This window comes from Choristoneura fumiferana, chromosome 17 (genome assembly GCF_025370935.1).
Source record: "Choristoneura fumiferana chromosome 17, NRCan_CFum_1, whole genome shotgun sequence".
NCBI lineage: Eukaryota > Metazoa > Arthropoda > Insecta > Lepidoptera > Tortricidae > Choristoneura > Choristoneura fumiferana.
The window spans coordinates 13,322,361-13,329,708 of NC_133488.1; positions in this window are offsets into that span (position 1 = coordinate 13,322,361).

A 7,348-nucleotide genomic window follows, 5' to 3' on the forward strand; every position below is an offset into this window, starting at 1 on the left:
TGTTTGCATGCTGTCTTTAAACTTTATTAATCAAATTTCACCCACTTTCAGTGACTGGATAGACTTGAAATTTAGTGTCGATATTTAAATAACATAACAATGTAAGTGCAGTACCTAATAAAAGTACAGTAAACAAAAAAAAAACATTTTATTTTTATTTATCCTGAACTTCACAGACGCCATTGAATTGCTTCGCAGGTTTGTGCAAGATTCCTCATGATGTTTTCCTTCACCGTAAAGCTCGTGGTAAATTTCAAGTGTAATGTTATGATATTAGGTACTCGTACTACTTGAAAACCAAACACGTGTTTACTTAAAACTTAAGAGATGTAGGTATTTAGCAACATTTGAAATGTTCGCGGCTGTAGTATTTTATCTTAAAAGTAAATTCGGCCTAGCCAGCCATAACAGAATCAGAGCCCATAATAGGCGTCATAATTTGTAGAATAGTTTTGGGTCGCCGTCATCGAAACCGATGAGGAGATTAATACTACATATATACAGGGTGGCCCATTTATATCGGTCAGTATGGGAAAGTCTGAAACTATCTGACATACGAAAATTTCTTCTTAGGAACCATGACATGAACTCATGCTATTTGAAATAAGATTTTTTACTGAATCTATCTTTATCTGAATAGAAATACTCGACTGGAACATAAATATTTTAGATACCACATGGGAGATTCAACAGTTTTATTGAATAGAGGTGCATAAACTTACATATCATATACCTATGTGTTTATCAATTAAATGAGAAATTAGTGCGTTATCCCCAGTTCATACAGTTGGGGAGTTCCAGAAGAATCTCATTTTCAATATACTTATGTAGTAGAGTGGCTCAAGGAAAGAATTATCAACGTGTCAAAATGATTTATTGAATCAGGCGTTACTTTTCGGAGGTCCATATCAATGAACCTTAGATGAATGATTGGTCTCGCGCGCTCGCTCGACTAGATACCGCCGGCGTACTTGTCAAATGCGGCAACAAATAGTACGCCGAAATCGGCGTACCTGAGCCCGAGGCGAGTCAGTCGCGTTGCAAACTGTGCGTAATGTGCATCTCCCGAATTTTTGTTAAATTTTGGTCATAAACCGAAGTAAAATGCCAGTTTTCGCAGTGAAACTGTTTATAAATAGTACTACAAGAAATAAGAAGGACACTGGGATCACATACCATCAGTAAATATCGTATAATTTCGAAATTACAAAATAAAATAACATGAACCCTAAACGCCATTCTGTGTTGCAGCGTACACAAGAATCAAATTCCCCGTGGTTGAGATTTTAATAAATTGAATTTTATTGTTATCATCATTAAATGATGATAAATTTTAATAACTTATTTTATTTAAGTATCTAACGTAATTATTATATATACATAACCTAGTTCTATATTATTTAATGTTAATCTTTGTGATATTATACACTGAAGGTGTATAAATTGTTACCCGACACTATTTAATTAAGGGGTGAATGTGTCTTAAAATTAAAAATGTTTTTCGTTTTCCCAGTCAAAAGCCCGATCAGCTGATTTACTTAGGTATTACGGGAAACGAAAAAAATTTTTTTTCGTATTTCTACCCATTTTCCTGAAATGTTAACTTTTTACCCGACTGCCCGAAGTAGTAGGTATACGAAGTAGTAAGTAGGTATGTATGTATGCATGTACCTATGTATGTATATTTTGTAAACAATTATTTTTATTTTAGTCATAATTAACCTGTACATTATATTAGGTTTAACTATAGGTGCAACGTGTTAAGTACGCAAAACTTCTTAGTTGGTGACTCAGTCCATGAATTTTCAGTAATAATTTGTAAATATTGAATGTCCTTAAATATATATTTTTTTTAATTAAAAGTGAGGCCTGATCACTGATATACCTACATCATACCTACCATTTTTTTAAAGAAGAAACCTACGCCTAACCTATACCCAAACATATTAATACATTCACTCTTAATTACTTCTTAATTTCTAAGTATTTCCCAAGATACATTTTGTAACCAGTAACTTAATAGACCACAGAATAATTTATTTTCCCAATAATTCGGGTAACAGTGGAGCAGCTGGCAACACAATTCGTCACGCACACTAGCATCCTTGCAAATTGTCTTACACCGTTCTTACGCACACTACAATATTGAGTTGCCGCATTCACGAACGTTTTGTTTTTAGTTAGCGCGGTATCTAGTCGAGCGAGCGCGCGAGACCAATCATTCATCTAAGCAATGAACTAAAAGAATTTCCTTGCTCACCCGCGACCTTATGATAGCTAAGCTTATGCAAAATATGCGTGTTCATGCAGTTCCTCCACCTCCACACTGTAAGAACACACACAAATCACACAAACCCATCTATCACCACCACCACACTACACTGACGCGTTTCGAACTCAACCAGAGCTCATCTTCAGAGTGACACAACCGTACACCATGCTACCAGTTGTTAGACTAACGAACCACAACCACCGTTTTAATTTGTCACTGTAAATCCCCAAATGAAACAAAACAAAACTACCCTCAAATTATTAATAACATTTTTAACCGTCCTTCAAAACTACCTTGATTATTATTTATTTACTGTCAAAATGATGATATTTTTAGAACCAATGACAGAAACAGTTAGAGATTGAATTAAGATTTAGCTGTCTTTTTATGTGTGTGCGTGAGTGGTGGCTTAATATACAGGGTGGAAACAATAAGTGATCTCACTCTATTATTTCTAAGCTATACAAGATATCGAAAAACTGGTAACTGACCCTGAAAGTGCTTCACGAGTTCTATCAAACGGTATTCATACTAGGTTACAAAATAAACTGAATCTCTCCGAAAATTCAATTTTTCCAGCTTCCATACATTTAGTACACCCACATTATGACACTCATCAGACTCATCACATGATAATTAAAGCCTATAACCAATGTTTTCCATAAATAATTTCAAATAAGAATACAATTTACGAGTTTATTATAAGATTTTATTATTAAATTAATATTTTTAACATTTCTAATATCTTTCGAAGTGGCGTCCTTCATTTTCTATGCAATTTCTTGCTCTATATTATTATGTCGCTCTCTATGAACGTTTCGTAGCATCACTGAAGTTATCAAGGCTATAGCTTCCCTTATACGAATTTTCAGTTCATCTTAGTTGATAGAGCTCGTGAAGCACTTTCAGGATCAGTAGCCAGTTTTTCAATATCTTGTATAGCTTAGAAAAAATCGAGTGAGATCACTTATCGTTTCCACCCTGTAAACACTTATAAATTTTATAATAATTAATAACAATTACTGAAACCTAGATACCTGTATTAGGTGGGTTTTATTTTTCTTAACAACGAAATTCAAAGAATTTATTCCATGTTGAAGGTAAGTTTTTTTAATCCACATAAACATTAACTTCAAACTTCAAAGCTTTGTTCAGGTTACAGCTTTCCCAGAATGCGACCCTCGGGCTCCCGTGAGACACTCAGACTGTAATTTCGAGATGGATCGCCGCTTTTTCTACTGTAAAGGCTATCAAGAATAGAACGTGACCGTGTGACGCAATTACCCGTTAAATGGCCCTTAACCCTAAGAGCCGGCTTTATGGACAACGGTTAATTTTATTCCCTTCAAGAAAGGGACAGTTTGAGCAAGGAGTCTGATGTTTTTGAGTAAATCCTTTGATGTGAGTATTGACGTCTAAGAAGTTGATTTTACCCTTTCATCGTTTTGTGTAGGGGCCACGAAAGTAAATTTTAGAGATTTATAAAGCTTGTACATTAGTGAATACGGAGTAGGTAGGTTTTGTTGTGATATTGTTAGTATTAGGTAGCAGTAATGACACATACAAAAGAGATTAATTTCAATGTGCGGTTTTCTTTCCTTTTGTTGTCATTTTATACAATACAATATACTTAATACAATAACTCTTTATTGCACACCAACACTAAACATTTTTTTTATTTGACTAAATTTAGTTTATTATCTATTATCTATTCTAAAAACGGGATACTTCACCTTTGTAAAGTTAAACGAGTTAGAAGAAAATATGACCCAACTTGCAATATGGTCGTATAATTTGAGTGGATACTACTAAAATATGTAAATCGCAGCAGTCGTATAACGTTCATGGAACACAGAGTAATAAGTAGGTCGTTCTCATAATTAATCAGCTGCAGTTTATTTGTGGGTAAAAGGATTGTACCTATCTTTATAATTTATTTTATGGCATATTGAACTGTTCCGTAACATTGACGTTATAATAATGTATTAATGCCATTTTCACTAATTAAAAATTACCTAATTTAATTGTCAGAGATGGCCATCAAATTAAGAATAGTGATCTAATCATCTTGAATTCACTCAGCCCTTAAAATCATCCCATAAATGAATCATACCTATTCGACCAACGCAATTTTTTTTGGGTAAATAATTTTGGACTAGTACCTACCCTATGTTAAAGGTTGATCGAAACTTGTAACAAAAATTGACTAATCACAAGTACTTAGATACGCGCCACCGTGTTGAGCAGGGCGTTCGACGGGTTAAATATACAAATTAAAGGACGTGATTATCAATTATGTCAACACTTGTGAAGGCATTTGCAAAAGATTGGGTATAAAAGTGTAAATTCAGACGTGTAAGCGTCAAACCGCCTGTCCGCTCACCCTCACGGATAAACTTTCATTTCCTACAAACTACCCGCTACTCTTCACCGTGCGTACATAAAATAAACGTGATATAAACCGCAGCCAAGAGGCGACGTGAGGGAAATATGTAAATTTGTTTTGAAAAGTTATAGGTCCAATCTACGGGATCCGACGGCGGATTAGAGGGAAGCGACTAAGGAGATTTAAAAAGGGCTTTTTGTAACAAAATCGCCGGTTCGCGGGCTACATTCAGCTCGCTCGTTTATCTTCATCTCGCCAATAGACCGGCTTTATAACAGAAAACGTGTAATTGTTTGCGGGCTTCGCTCCCACTCTTTTGTGGCGGATTAATGTTACTTAACATACTTTACGCTTGTACATAGTTATATAACCTAGCCGATGTAGACTCATAGTGTTTTTCGAATCTTTCATTTCTAATTAACTTGAGTCCGAATGTTGTACATAGGTACTTTAATCTAGTATTACTATCGCGTAAGATAAAAAAAAGAAATACAACAATAAATGTACTTAAATGGAAATGTAAAGACCTTTAAAGTGTAGAACTTGTTGTTCGGCAAATTAATACTACCAACAATTTCTAATGTTTTAAAATTAACCCGAAATATTTCAGCAGATTAATTGGGTTAGTTTAACTAAAGTAAAGATATTGTTAAAGATTTTTCATACTAATTCGCCAATGTATGGGAAAATTGATCAACCACTCCTAAAAAGTCCCGAATATGTTTACTTTTAAAAATTATCTTGCATATTTAAATTATGAATTTAAAAAAAAAACTAATGTGTGTGATCATTCATTAGCTACACACAACTACGTTACTTTAACTAGAAAACATACCTATGAACTAAAAGAATTTCCTTGCGCACCCGCGACCTTACGATAGCTAAGCTTATGCAAAATATGCGTGTTCATGCAGTTCCTCCACCTCCACACTCTTCATTCTTCATTATTTTAGTTCATTGATATGGACCTCCGCAAAGTAACGCCTGATTCAATAAATTATTTCAAACATACCTACTTATTTAATTAGAGACATTGACTTTAGCTGTGGTCAAATATACAAAGGAAAATGCAGAGGGCGTGTGTTTTAGAACAATTCTGAGTTGGAACTAAAATCGTTAGCAAGTTAACTCCACAGATAGTCTTATTATTTTAACTTCGGACGTTTGCGAGCGCCGGCGTCGGCGCCCACCGCTCCGCACCACAGATGGACTATGAAAACTCTATTTCAATTTACACAATAGATTATATAATCCAATTAACACCCTTGTTCTGAAGCTAAAAGTTTGTTCCTGTTATAAACTGAAAATAATTTCGTAAACAATTTTAATTAAGCCCTCACGCGGCGGATGGGCCGTCTGAGTGTACTACATCGCACGATGTTTACAAATTATTTTAACTTAAGTATGTACTTTTGCAAATTTCTAATGACACTACACAAATGCTGTAAAAGTTTACGTTGGAAATGCTAATTTAAGTCAATTACGTATCACTTTATCTATAATATTTTATTATAGGTATTCAATTATTCCGCAAACATATCTGCGATATAATAATCCACTCACAAATCCTCGAACCAAAACAATATCTAAGTGAAATAAATGTTCAAAGTTAAAAGCGAAACCTGCAAATATCCTCCTCGCAGCGCATTCTGCAGCGGCACGTGGGCCAATGCGCAATATTAAAGAAAATACGGCAAAAAGGGCAACAACAAAATGCTTATGAACAACTTATAGCTTCACTCGACTTGCTAGTTGCTTAATAGTTGGGCAAGTATTCACCGAGTCCGTCTTCAGCGTAAGCCTCAAATTTCGTTACGAGGGAGAACATTCTCGCTCTTGCGTACTAAATTGATTCCCGGCCGCCCTTTGTTGTTGTGAAACGTAATTGAGCGCTTACACAACAGCGTACGTATAGAATGAATATTGTGTTAATTTAGTTCCCCAGTCTAATCTAAATACACTAAACTGGTTTAATGTACATATGTAGATAGTTAGTTAGTGCCCGTTCTCAGTCAGGTCGCATTGTTAACGCTTATAGATAGTCAGTTTCCATCATTTAATGTTAGAATACAGATTGATGCATTTAGTAGTTATATTTATTATGCTCAGCTCAAATATGTTATATATTATATAAATAGTTTTAAATTAGATTCCGCATGAAGTGAACACACACATCGAATTTCAATTCGGAACCGCACAGGCGAATCGTTTTTCAAGATCGGAACCCATTTAAACCACAAAACCGGTAATCGCGAGCAATTCCAGTCAAAATTACATCCCAACCGCACTCGAACCTTTTACTCCGACTTCGACTTAAATATAATATAGTATTTTAAATTGGATTTTACTATCCGTGCCTCGAATTTTAAATATTTGACAATGAAGGCTTGTTAGTTTGAACTACAGGTTTATTGACCGTCTGAACTACATTCGTAATAATCTACTCACTGTTTAAACTAAAGCTTGCTTCCGGTTTAGGAATTGGGTAGTTTCGTGGGTAAAAAAATATTATTGTAGGTATATAATCCGCCTGTTAAATTATCGCAGAATATAGACACGTATTTCTTTTGCTGGTCGAACAAAAAAGACAAAGATACAGCGTGCCTATGTTCGGGAGTGGGGACCCGTGCGTGACGTCATGCGGAACTGTCTGGTTATTGTCTGCATCATTTTCGTTTCTCCTCTCTTCT